This window comes from Ovis canadensis, chromosome 2 (genome assembly GCF_042477335.2).
Source record: "Ovis canadensis isolate MfBH-ARS-UI-01 breed Bighorn chromosome 2, ARS-UI_OviCan_v2, whole genome shotgun sequence".
Classification (NCBI taxonomy): Eukaryota; Metazoa; Chordata; class Mammalia; order Artiodactyla; family Bovidae; genus Ovis; species Ovis canadensis.
Genome location: NC_091246.1, coordinates 122,825,761 through 122,838,714, shown reverse-complemented (window position 1 = coordinate 122,838,714; position 12,954 = coordinate 122,825,761). Strand labels below are relative to the sequence as shown.

Below are 12,954 nucleotides of genomic sequence, written 5' to 3'. Positions count from 1 at the left end.
ACTGTAGCACCCTGATAGCCACACATCCCTGAGAGCGCTTTAAAAGCAGCAATCACATGCTATTAAAATGGTAGAAATTAACTGATAAGTAAGCCTTTTAAAACACTTTTATGCTAGTTTGAAAGAAAAGATTATATACACTTTCCTTGTAAAGTTTCCATTTACCCTTTATAAAACAAAAAGGTAAGCTGTATGTGAATCAAGAATTTTATTAAAATCAGTCAGACTGACAGTCAATCACAAAAGGTGTGGACAAAATTACTGATATACACAAAACTGAAGGAATATTGTACCTTGAGTCCTTCTTGAGGAACTCATTAGAGAACAAGTTTCAGACAACAGAATGAAAAAAAGACATTGGCATAAGGACTGGAGGTAAGCACTAAATGTATAGTTGCTGAACTAATACTGACTGAAGTTTACAGGGAGAGTGTAGTATGCCCCCTGCTGTTGATGTGCTCTGACAAAGCAGGAAGAGCACAACTATTTAAAAAATGAGGGGAGACCCCTCAAGGAGCTGGAGCTTAGTCCCTCATCCCTTGAAGCGGGCTATACTTAGGGACTTGTTTCCAGAGTGGCTAATGAAAAGGAGGTGGGGCTAACTTTACAATTACACACTACACATAAAACATGTGTTTGTAACACCTATTTAAACACCTGTCTACTTAAAAAGTCCTAAAGACAATCACATATTCAATAGCAATAATCACCCCACTGCCTAGATTGTGATGTTTAAGCACCATTTCCCAGAAACTGAAACCAGGGACTCAGAGAAATGGCCAGTTTGAGAAGCAGGAAATATACAAGATGTGTTGGGAATATTTTCCTATACCAGAGAGCAAAATGATAACAAGAGTTAGGAGTCAACTTGAAGATACTCCTACTGCCTGCTAACATTATAAAAAGAGATAAAATCAGGCAGTAAGTAACTCCTATGGAGCGGAGAAGGCAATGGCACCCCACTCCAGTACTCTTGCTTGGAAAATCCCATGGATGGAGGAGCCTGGTAGGCTGCAGTCCATGGGGTTGCTAAGAGTCAGACACGACTGAGACTTCACTTTCACTTTTCACTTTCATGCGTTGGAGAGGGAAATGGCAGCCCACTCCAGTGTTCTTGCCTGGAGAATCCCAGGGACGGAGGAGCCTAGTGGGCTGCTGTCTATGGGGTCACACAGAGTCAGACACGACTGAAGTGACTTAGCAGTAGCAGTAGTAACTCCTACGGCGAGAATACAACACTGCACACAGTCCTACCAAAGTAAAATATCAAATATGAAGTGACCAAGATTCTGGATCCAGAAAATAGAGAATCATGTCTTACTATACTATTAAGTATAACCGGCAAAAATTAGACTATGGGAAACTAAAAATTAAAGAATTGAGTCCCTTAAACAAATTGTAAGAAAAAAAGAACAGAAAGGCTATCTATAAAGATTTAAAAGGCATATCAAAGACAATAAGAATATAGGCAAGATAAACTGTAATGTTTAGACAGACAAAATTTATTAAAACCATAAACAAATGCAAAATTGTGATTAGTATAAATGTCAAGACAGAGGAGTCCATTAATAGCAGAGTTGAGTTACTAAGATAAATCACATTCTGGGCCATGAAACACATGTTAGCAAATGTAATAGAACAGAGATCATATGAAGAACATTTTCAGACTACAGTGAAATTAAAATAGAAATCAATAACAAAAAGTGAAAGTCATTCAGTCATGTCTGACTCCGTGACTCCATGGACTATACAGTCCATGGAATACTCTAGTCCAGAATACTGGAGTGGGTAGCCTTTCCCTTCTCCAGGGCATCTTCCCAACCCAGGGATCAAACCCAGGTCTCCCGCATTGCAGGATTCTTTATCGGCTGAGCCACAAAGGAAGCCCAAGAATACTGAAAATTCCAAAATATTTTGAGATTAAACAATGTACTTCTAAATAACACATGGGTCAAAGAAATTTAAGAGAAGTTAAATATTTCTGAACTAAATGAAAATGAAATACGAATTTTCAAAATTTCATCACAGCACTGTTTATAATAGCCAGGACACGGAAGCAACCTAGATGTCCATCAGCAGATGAACGGATAAGAAAGCTGTGGTAAATATACACAATGGAGTATTACTCAGCCATTAAAAAGAATACATTTGAATCCATTCTAGTGAGGTGGATGAAACTGGAGCCTATTATACAGAGTGAAGTAAACCAGAAAGAAAAACACCAATACAGTATACTAACACATATATATGGAATTTAGAAAGATAGTAACGATAACCCTGTATGCGAGACAGCAAAAGAGACACAGATATATAGAACAGTCTTTTGGACTCTGTGGGAGAGGGAGAGGGTGGGATGATTTGGGAGAATGGTGTTGAAACATGTATAATATCATATATGAAATGAATCGCCAGTCTAGTTTCGATGAATGATACTGGATGCTCGGGGCTGGTGCACTGGGATGACCCAGAGGGATGGTACGGGGAGGGAGGAGGGAGGGGGGTTCAGGATGGGGAACACGTGTACACCCGTGGCAGATTCATGTTGATGTATGGCAAAACAAATGCAATATTGTAAAGTAATTAACCTCTAATTAAAATAAATAAATTTATATTAAAAAATGTTAAGGAAGAATAAATAAAAAGTCCTTTACAAATTCTTCCAAAAGGAAGGAGAGCAGGGAACACTTCCCAACTCATTCTGAGGCCTCTATTTCCCTGATACCAAAATAGACAAACACAAAAACAGTACAGAACAGTATCTTTAATAAATATATAATAAAAACCTTAAAAAATTAATAAATCACATCATGATCATCTCAATAGATGTAGAAAGAGAATTTTATAATATGTAACACCCTTTCATGATTTTTATAAAAAAGCTCAACAAACTTAGATGGGAACTTAATCTTTTAAATGGCATCTATGAAAAACCCACATCAAACACCATATGTAATGGTGAAAGACTAAACGCTTTACCCCTAAGATCAGGAACAAGACAAGGATGTTCTCTCTCACCATATTTATTCAATAGTTACTGAAAGTTATAGCTAGGACAATTAGACCAAAAAAAAAAAAAAAGGAAAAAAGAAAGAAAGAAAGGTGTCCATATTGGAAAAGGAAGAAGGAAAATGATCTTTCTTTGGATATGACATGATCTTGTATATATAAACTCCTAAGGAAACCAATTGTTTCCTTAGGAAAAAAACTGTTAGGACAAATAAGTTTAGCAAGTTTGCAGGACACAAGATCAATGTACAAACTGTATATAGATAAATACAAATTGTGTTGTGGGTGGTATTCAGGAAGATGGCAGAGTAGGAAGCTCTAGGAATCTATCCCTCCACTGACCCAACCATCAAATTGCCAGGAACTGTCTGAAGCAACTCCTTTATAGAGTTGCTGCAAGTAGAGCACTTGCAGCATCCAAGAGAGAGCTGGATGAAGAGGCTGGTAGTTTTTGTCAATTTCAGCTTTAATGACATGGTGGCTACTATTGCTCATTCTTAAGCCCTGGAGCAGGCAGTGATGGAAAATAGCAGCCCACCCAAACTCCTCCTATGGCTTGCTGGACCCAAAGTGGGTAATAAGGGCTTTGTCCTCCAAAACTTGGAGTTGTCGGTTCTGACTGCTGTTTTTGATCAGTGATTGGCAGCCATGGAGGGTGAACGTTGCTTCAACCCTCAGGCTGAAGTGCCTCCCAGACATGAGAGAATCTGAAGAAACATTTTCTCTCTCTCTCTCTCTCTCTGAGAGTCATTTAAGGTAATCTTTGTCAGGAGACTGGCTGACTGTATAGACAACAGAAGGGAAACTTCAGTGAACACACACAACAAAGGATATATACTTTGCAAAATATAGTATGGAAAAGCTACAAAAGGATGGCTCCATCCATGAATGAAGAAAACTCCAGCAATCACTGATGAGTGGGAAAATCAGATTTCCAGAAAGTTACCATAGCATGATGCTCAGAGTACGTACTTCTCAGCAAAAACTAGAAAAACATATGAAGAAATAGATCAGTATGTTCCAGTCATGGGAAATAAAGAGTTTGACAGAAACTATTCCTGGGGAAGTCCAGATATTAGAATTATTAGTCAAAGATGTCACAGTGTCTGTCTTAAATGTTAATCAGCTAAAGGAAACCATGAACAAAGAACCAAAGGAAATTAATAAGGTGATATCTGAACAAAATGAGAGTATTGATAAAGAGATGGAAACTATGAAGGGGAGTCGAAAAGAAATTCTGGAGCTGAAAATACAATAAGTGAAAAACTCACAGAGGGATTCAACAGTAAATCTGAGCAAGTAAAAGAAAGAATCAATGAATTTCAAGGTTAGACATTAAGAAATTACCTAATCTGAGGAGAAGAAAGAAAAAAAGGAATGAAGAAAAGTGAACAGAGTCTAAGGGACCTATGGATACTAGCAACAGAACAATATACATTATAGGAATTCCAGAAAGAGAAGATACAAATGGGCAGAAAAAATATTTGAAGAAATAATGGCCAAAACTTCCTAAATCTGATGAAAGACATGAATACATACATCCAAGAAGCTCAACAAACCCCAAATGGTAAATTTAATGAGATCTGTATCTTTGTAAGGGATACAGTATAGTCAAATTGCTAAAACTCAAAAACAAAGAGATAATCTTGAAAGCAGCAAGACAGAAGTGACTCCTCATGTACAAACGATCTTCAATAAGCTTAACAGCAGATTTCTCACCTGAAGTCATAAAGACCAAAAGGCAATGAGAAGACATTCTTTAAGTGCTGAAATAAAAACCTGTCACCTAAGGATTCTATATCTGGCAAAACTATCCTTCAAGAATGAGGGAGAAAATAAGGCATTATCAGATTTATAAAAAAGCTGAGGATGTTCATTACCAGTAATTTGCCCTACAAGAAATTCTAAAATGAATTATTCAGACTGAAATGAAAGTGCACTAGACAGTAACTCAAAGACATAAGAAAATACTAAAAAACACTAGTGAAGGTAAAACTTCATAGGTAAAGAAAACAAGCCAGCGTTATTGTACTTTCAGTTTAGTTTATATTTACAGTGTCTCTATTTTCATGTGATTTAAAAGAAACATGCATAAACTAATTATAAATACATGATAATGGGTATATAATATATGAAGATGTAATCTGTGACAACAGCAACATAGCAACACAGAGAGGGAGAGGAGATGTACAGGAGCATAGTGTATAGTATTATAATAGAACTATTATTCAAAACGTACTATAATTTCAGGTTGTTAATTGTAATCCCCATGGCAATTCCTAAGAAAATAACTTTAACAATATGCAGAAAAAGAAAGAAGGGAATCAAAATGGTACACTGAAAAAAATTAACTTACTACAAAAAAGGCAGTAATGGAGGGAATGAGGAACAAAAAACATAGAAGAAACACAGAAAACAGTAAACCCTTTGTATCAGTGATCATATTAAATGTAAGAGCTTTTGACTGAATGTTTGTGTCCTCCCCAAAATTGTATGTTGAAACTCTACCTCCTAATGTGATGGTATCAGGAGGTAGAGCCTTTCAGAGGCAATCATAAAGTGGAGTCCTCATGAATGGGATTAGTGTCCTTATCTCGATGAGAGGGCTTGCTTCCTCTCTCTCTGCTTTCCCCCATGTGAGGATAGAACAGGAAGTCATCGGCAAGCCAGGAAGAGTGGTCTCACCAAGACATTAGGCATGCTGGCACCCTGATCTTGCACTCAGCCTTCAGAACTATGAGAAATAAAAGTTTGTTGTTTAGGCCATCCAGTTTATGGTATGTGTTATAGCAACCCAAATTAAGATAGCATGTACGTGGTGAGGAGTTTGAATTAGTAATGAAAAATCTCACAACAAAGAAAATCCCAGAAACAGATGACTGGTGAATTATACCAAATATTTAAAGAAGACTCAATATCGATTATTTACAAATTCTTCAAACAAATTGAAGAAGAGGAAACATTTCTGAAACTCACTCTATGAGGCCAGCATTACTTTGATACTAAAACTATACAGCGGCACTACAGGAAAGAAACAACAGATGAAAATCTTTATGAATACAGATGCAAATATCCAACAAAATACTAGCAAGCCAAATCCAGCGGCATTTGAGAAGGATCATCCCATGATCAAGTGGAATTTATTTCTAAAATGAAAGTATGGTTTGATATATTAAAACTAAACAATACAGTAAATCACATTATTAGAAAGAAGGAACAAACCCACATGATCATCCTGGTTGTTGAAGAAATAGCATTTAACAAAGCTTGGCTAAAGCTGAAGCTCCAGTACTCTGGCTGCCTCATGCGAAGAGTTGACTCATTGGAAAAGACTCTGATGCTGGGAGGGATTGGGGCAGGAGGAGAAGGGGACGACAGAGGATGAGGTGGCTGGATGGCATCACCGACTTGATGGACGTGAGTCTGAGTGAACTCCGGGAGTTGGTGATGGACAGGGAGGCCTGGCGTGCTGCAATTCATGGGGTCGCAAAGAGTCGGACACAACTGAGCGACTGAACTGAACTGAACTGAATGTAAAAACAATAAACGAGGAATAGTAGGGAAATTCCTCAACATGAAAAAAGCCATATGTGGAAAACTCACAGATAACATCATACTCAACTGTGAAAGACTGAGAGCTTTCCCTCCAAGATCAGGAACAAAGCAACAGTGCCAAGTTTCACTACTTTGATTCAACATAGTTCTGGAAGTTCAAACCAGAACAATTAGTCAAGAAAAACAAATAAAAAGTATGGAAAGGATGAAGTAAACTTCTCTCTGTATGCAAATGACATGATCTGACATACTGAAAAACCTAACGATTTCACAAAAAACTGTTATAGCTAATATTAATAAATTAAGCAAATCTGCAGATATAAAACCAACACACAAAAATCAGTTTTATTTCTATATACTTGCAATGAACAAGTCAAAAGTAAATTGTAAAAGCAATTCAATTTACAATAGCTTCAAAAAGAATAAAATATTAGTTAATAATGTAAAATAATACAGTCACTATGGAAACTAGTTTAGTGGTTCCTCAGAAAGCTAATGACAGAATCATCATACAATTCATAAATTCCTCTCCTAAATAAATATCGAGGAACTGCAACCAGGCATTGAACAGAGACTTATACATCAATTTTCATTACAGCATTATTTATAATAGGCAAAATTTGTAAATGATTCAAGTGTTCACCAATAGACAAGTGGACAGAATAAAATGTGTTATGTATATTTAACAGAATATTATTCAGACATTAAAAGGAATGAACTTCTGATGCCTGCTACAACCTTGATGACCTTTGAAAAACTCATGTTAAACAAAATAATGCAGACACAAAAAGACAAATATTTTACAATTCCATTTATATGATGGCTTCCCCAGTGGCTTAGGCATAAAGACTCTGCCTGCCAATACAGGAGACACAGGAGATGTGGGTTCAATCCCTGGGTCAGGAAGATCATGTTGGGGAGGAAATGGCAACCCACTTCAGTATTCTTGTCTGGAAAATCTCAAGGACAGACGAGCCTGGAGGATGCTATGGGGTCACAAAGAGTCAGATACGACTGAGCATACAAGCACACACTTAAAACAGGCAAAACCATAAAGACAGAAAATACTTTAGGGATTACCAGGGGCTGGGGAAAGGGGACTGAAGAGTTATCACTTAATGCTGACAAAAGGGTAGAGAAAATATTTTGGAAATAGGGGTGAAGTTTGCATAACATTGTGAATGTAATTAATGCCACTGAATTGTATCTTAAAATGGCAAATTTTATGCTATGTATTTACTACAATTAAAAAATTAATAATTTAAGATATAAACAATGAATTATACACTGAGTGAATTGTATGGTATGTGAATTATATTTGTCAGGCTGTTCCAAACTAAATAAATAATATGTACACTATCTAAAAATCAACTGTATCTGTATAGCAGCAATGAGCAATCAAAAAATGAAATTAAGAAAGCGGTTCTAACTATTCCCATTTACAACAACATGGATGGACTTGGAGGGTATCATGTGTTGTGAAATATGCCAGACAGAGAAAGATAAAAACTGTATGATACAACTTATATGTGGAACCAAAAAATTAAAACTAGTAAATATGACAACAAAAAAGACACACTCACAGATACAGAGAACAAGCTAGTGGTTACCACTGGGGAGAGCGAAGAAGAGGCAAGATAGAAGTAGGGGGTTAGGAAACAGAAACTATTATTTATAAAATAAGTAAGTTACCAGGATATATTGTACAACACAGGGAATACAGCAAATTAAGAATAACCTCTAAAACTGTGAATCAAAATACAGTATACCTAAAACATATAATATTGTAAATCAACTATCAGTTCAGTTCAGTTCAGTCGCTCAGTCGTGTCCGACTCTTTACCTAAATAAAAATGATAAAATAAAAAAATGTTGTTGTTGTTGTTGTTCAGTCACTCAGTTGTGTCCAACTTTTTGTGACCCAATGGACTGTAACAAGCCAGGCTTCCCTGTCCTTCACCATCTCTGGGACCTTGCTCAAACTCATGTTGACTGAGTCGGTGATGCCATCCAACCATCTCATCCTCTGTCATCCCCTTCTCCTCCCGCCTTCAATCTTTCCCAGCATCAGGGTCTTTTCAAATGAGTCAGTTCTTCGCATCAGGTGGCCAAAGTACTGGAGCTTCAGCTTCAGCATCAGTCCTTCCGATAAATATTCAGGACTGATTTCCTTTAGGATTGACTGGTTTGATCTCCTTGCAGTCCAAGGGACTCTCAAGAGTCTTCTCCCACAACACGGTTCAAAAACATCAATTCTTCAGTACTCAGCTTTCTTTATAGTCCAACTTTCACATCCATAACATGACCACTGGAAAAACCATAGCTTTGACTAGTTGGACATTTGTTGGCAAAGTAATGTCTCTGCTTTTTAATATGCTGTCTAGGTTTGTCACAGCTTTCCTTCTAAAGAACGAGTCTTTTAATTTCACGGCTCCAGTCATCATCTGCAGTGATTTTGGAGCCCAAGAAAATAAAGTCTGTCACTGTTTTTATTGTTTCCCCATCTATTTGCCATGAAGTGATGGCACTGGATGCCATGATCTTCCTCTTCAACGTTGAGTTTTAAACCAGCTTTTTCACTCTCCTCTTTCACCTTCATCAAGAGGCTCTTCAGTTCCTCTTCAGTCTCTGCCATGAGGGTGGTGCCGTCTGCATGTCTGAGGTTACTGACATTTCTCCCGGCAGTCCTGACTCCAGCTCTGTTTCATCCAGCTGGTGTTTCTCATGATGCGCTCTGCACGTAAGTTAAACGAGCAGGGTGACAGTATACAGTCTTGACATACTCCTTTCCCATTTTGGAACCAGTCCTTTTTTCCATGTCTAACTGTTACTTCTTGACCTGCATAGATTTCTCAGGAGGCAAGTAAGGTGATCTGGTATTCTCATCTCTCTAAGAATTTTCCAGTTTGTTGTGATCCACACAGTCAAAGGCTTTAGCATAGTCAATGAGGCAGAAGTAGAGGTTTTACTGGAATTCTCTTGCTTTTTCTATGATCCAACAGATGCTGGCAATTTGATCTCTGGTTCCTCTGCCTTTTCTACTCCACCATCTTTAAGTCATAAAATAAAAAAATAAAACTAATTAAAGGGGCCTGCCACAAATATTTTTTCTATATGGAACAGATCACATTTTCCCTATACTTACTGATGTCAGCAATTATACGTCAATGGCAGGAAGCTGCAATGACATGAAAAGGATTGTATCTTAGACTATAATTCCATCTGAATGTGTTAAATGAGTTGTGTAATAAATAGCTAACATAAAAAAAAAGCTATTCCATTTATAGTAGCATGAAAATAATGTTAGGAGTGAGTTTGACAACTGAAAAACTTTTACTCTGAATGTTATAGAACTGAAAGAAATTAAATTAGAACTAAATAAATGGAAAAACAGTCCATGTTCACAGATTGAAAGGCTTAATATGAAGGGGGAAATTTTTCCAAATTTATCTATAGATTCAACACAACACCTATCAAAATCCTAGATGATTTCCTTGTAGAAACTGACAGTCTGTTTCTAAATTCACCTGGAAATTCAAGGGACTCAGGACAGCCAGGACAATCTTTAAAAAGAATTACAAAATGTAGAACTCACACTTTCCAATTTCAAAACTTATTGTAAAGTTTTAGTAAATAAGACACATGTGGTAGTGGCCTAAGGCTAGATCAATGGAATAGACTCAAGTATCAAGAAACAACCCTTTACAAATACAACTCACTTACCTTTGACATATTTCCAGGACAATTCAAAGATGTTCAGTTCAGTTCAGCCACTCGGTTGTGTCCATCTCTTTGTGACCCCATGGACTACAACATGCAAAGCTTCCCAGTCCGTCACCAACTTTCAGAGCTCGCTCTAACTCCTGTCTATCGAGACGGTGATGCCATCCAACCGTCTCATCCTCTCTCATCCCCTTTTCCTCCTGTCTTCAGTCTATCCCAGCATCAGGGTCGTTTTCAATGAGTCAGTTATTCTGATCAGGTGACCAAAATATTGGAGCTTCAGCTTCAGCGTCTGTCCTTCCAATGAATATTCAGGACTGATTTCCTTTAGGATAGACTGGTTTGATCTTGTAGTCCAAGGGACTCTCAAGAGTCTTCTCCAACATCACAGTTCAAAAGCATCAATTCTTCAGAACTCAGCTTTCTTTATGGTCCAACTCTCACATCCATACATGACCACTGGAAAAACCATAGCTTTAACTAGATGGACCTTTGTCAGCAAAGTAATGTCTGTTTTTTGTCATGCTATCTAGGTTTGTCATAGATTTTCTTCCAAGGAGCAAGTGTCTTTTAATTTCATGGCTGCAGTCACCATCTGCAGTGATTTTGCCCAAGAAAATAAAGTCTGTCACTTTTTCCTTTGTTTCCCATCTATGTGCCGTGAAGTGATGGGACCAGATGCCATCATCTTATTTTATTTATTTCTAAAATAATAAATGCTGCATGATTTCTTTATTAGAGGAGCCACATAAATGTGGCAGCTTCAACTTTAAAAAAAATTTAATTGGAGGCTAATTACAATATTGTATTGGTTTTGCCATACATCAACATGAATCTGCCATGGGTGTACACGTTCCCCATCCTGAACCCCCCTCCCACCTCCCTCCCCATACCATCCCTCTGGGTCATCCCAGTGCACCAGCCCCAAGCATCTTGTATCCTGCATCAAACCTGGACTGGCAATTCGTTTCATATATGATACTACACATGTTTCAATGCCATTCTCCCAAATCATCCCACCCTCTCCCTCCCCCATGGAATCCAAAAGACTGTTCTATACATCTGTGTCTCTTTTGCTGTCCATTACCATCTTTCTAAACTCCATATATATGTGTTAGCATACTGTATTGGTGTTTTTCTTTCTGGCTTACTTCACTCTGTATAATAGGCTCCAATTTCATCCACCTCATTAGAATGGATTCAAATATATTCTTTTTAATGGCTGAGTAATACTCCATTGTGTATATGTACCACAGCTTTATTTATTTTAATGGTGAGTTTTAAACCAGCTTTTTCACTCTCCTCTTTCACTTTCATCAAGAGGCTCTTTAGTTTTTATTCACTTTCTTCCATAAGGGTGGTGTCATCTGCATATCTGAGGTTATTGATATTTCTCCCAGCAATCTGGATTGCAGCTTGTGCTCATCCAGCCCAGTATTTCTCATGATGTACTCTGCATATAAGCTAAATAAGCAGGGTGACAATATATGTCCTTGATGTATTCCTTTCCCAATTATGAACCAGTCTGTCGTTCCATATCCAGTTCTAACTGTTGCTTCCTGACCTGCATACAGACTTCTCAGGAGGCAAGTAAGGTGCTCTGGTATTCTCACCTCTAAGAATTTTCCACAGTGTGATCACAGTCAAAGGCTTTGGCATAGTCAATAAAGCAGAAGTAGATGTTTTTCTGGAACTCTCTTGCTTTTTCGATGATCCAACAGATGTTGGCAATTTGATTTCTGGTTCCTCTGTCTGTTTAAAATCCAGCTTGAACATCTGGAAGTTCTCAGTTCATGTACTGTTGAAGCCTAGCTTGGAGAATTTTGAGCATTACTTTGCTAGCATGTGAGATGAGTGCAATTGTGCAGTAATTTGAACATTCTTTGGCATTGCCTTTCTTTGGGATTGGAATGAAAACTGAACTGTTCCAGTCCTGTGGCCACTGCTGAGTTTTCCAAATTTGCTGGCATACTGAGCGCAGCACTTTCACAGCATCATCTTTTAGAATTTGAAAGAGCTCAACTGGAATTCCATCACCTCTACTAGCTTTGTTCATAGTGATGCTTCCTAAGGACCACTTGACTTTGCATTCCAGGATGTCTGGCTCTAGGTGAGTGATCACAGCCTCATGGTTATCTGAGTCATGAAGATCTTTTTTGTCTAGTCCTTCTGTGTATTCTTGCCACCTCTTCTTAATATCTTCTGCTTCTGTTAAATCCATACCATCTCTGTCCTTTATGAGCCCATCTTTGCATGAAACATTCCCTTGGTATCTCTAATTTTCTTGAAGAGATCTTTAGTGTTTCCCATTCTATTGTTTTCCTCTATTTCTCTGCATTGATCACCGAGGAAGGCTTTCTTGTCTCTTTTTGTTCTTTGGAACTGCATTTAAATGGGTATTCCTTTCCTTTTCTCCTTTGCCTTTCATTTCTCTTCTTTTCTCAGCTATTTGTAAGCCCTCCTCAGAGATCCATTTTGCCTTCTTGCATTTCTTTTTCTTGGGGATGGTTTTGATTATCATCTCCTGTACAATGTCATAAACCTCTGTCCATAGTTCTTTAGGCACTCTGTCTATCAGATCTAATCCCTTGAATCTATGTGTCACTTCCACTGTATAATCATAAGGGATTTGATTTAGGTCATACCTGAATGGTCTAGTGGTTTTCCCTA

The 12,954-nt window shown here is 37.7% G+C and overlaps 1 long non-coding RNA gene across 1 annotated transcript; it reads right to left on the bottom strand.

The window, feature by feature from the left end:
* Window positions 1-6,881: 6,881 nt before the first annotated feature.
* Window positions 6,882-11,297, bottom strand: LOC138432738 (uncharacterized). Its single transcript, XR_011253967.1, has 3 exons — window positions 10,285-11,297; window positions 9,707-9,739; window positions 6,882-9,611 (listed from the first exon to the last, which is right to left on the bottom strand). It is a non-coding gene; the product is annotated as an uncharacterized lncRNA (long non-coding RNA).
* Window positions 11,298-12,954: the final 1,657 nt, after the last annotated feature.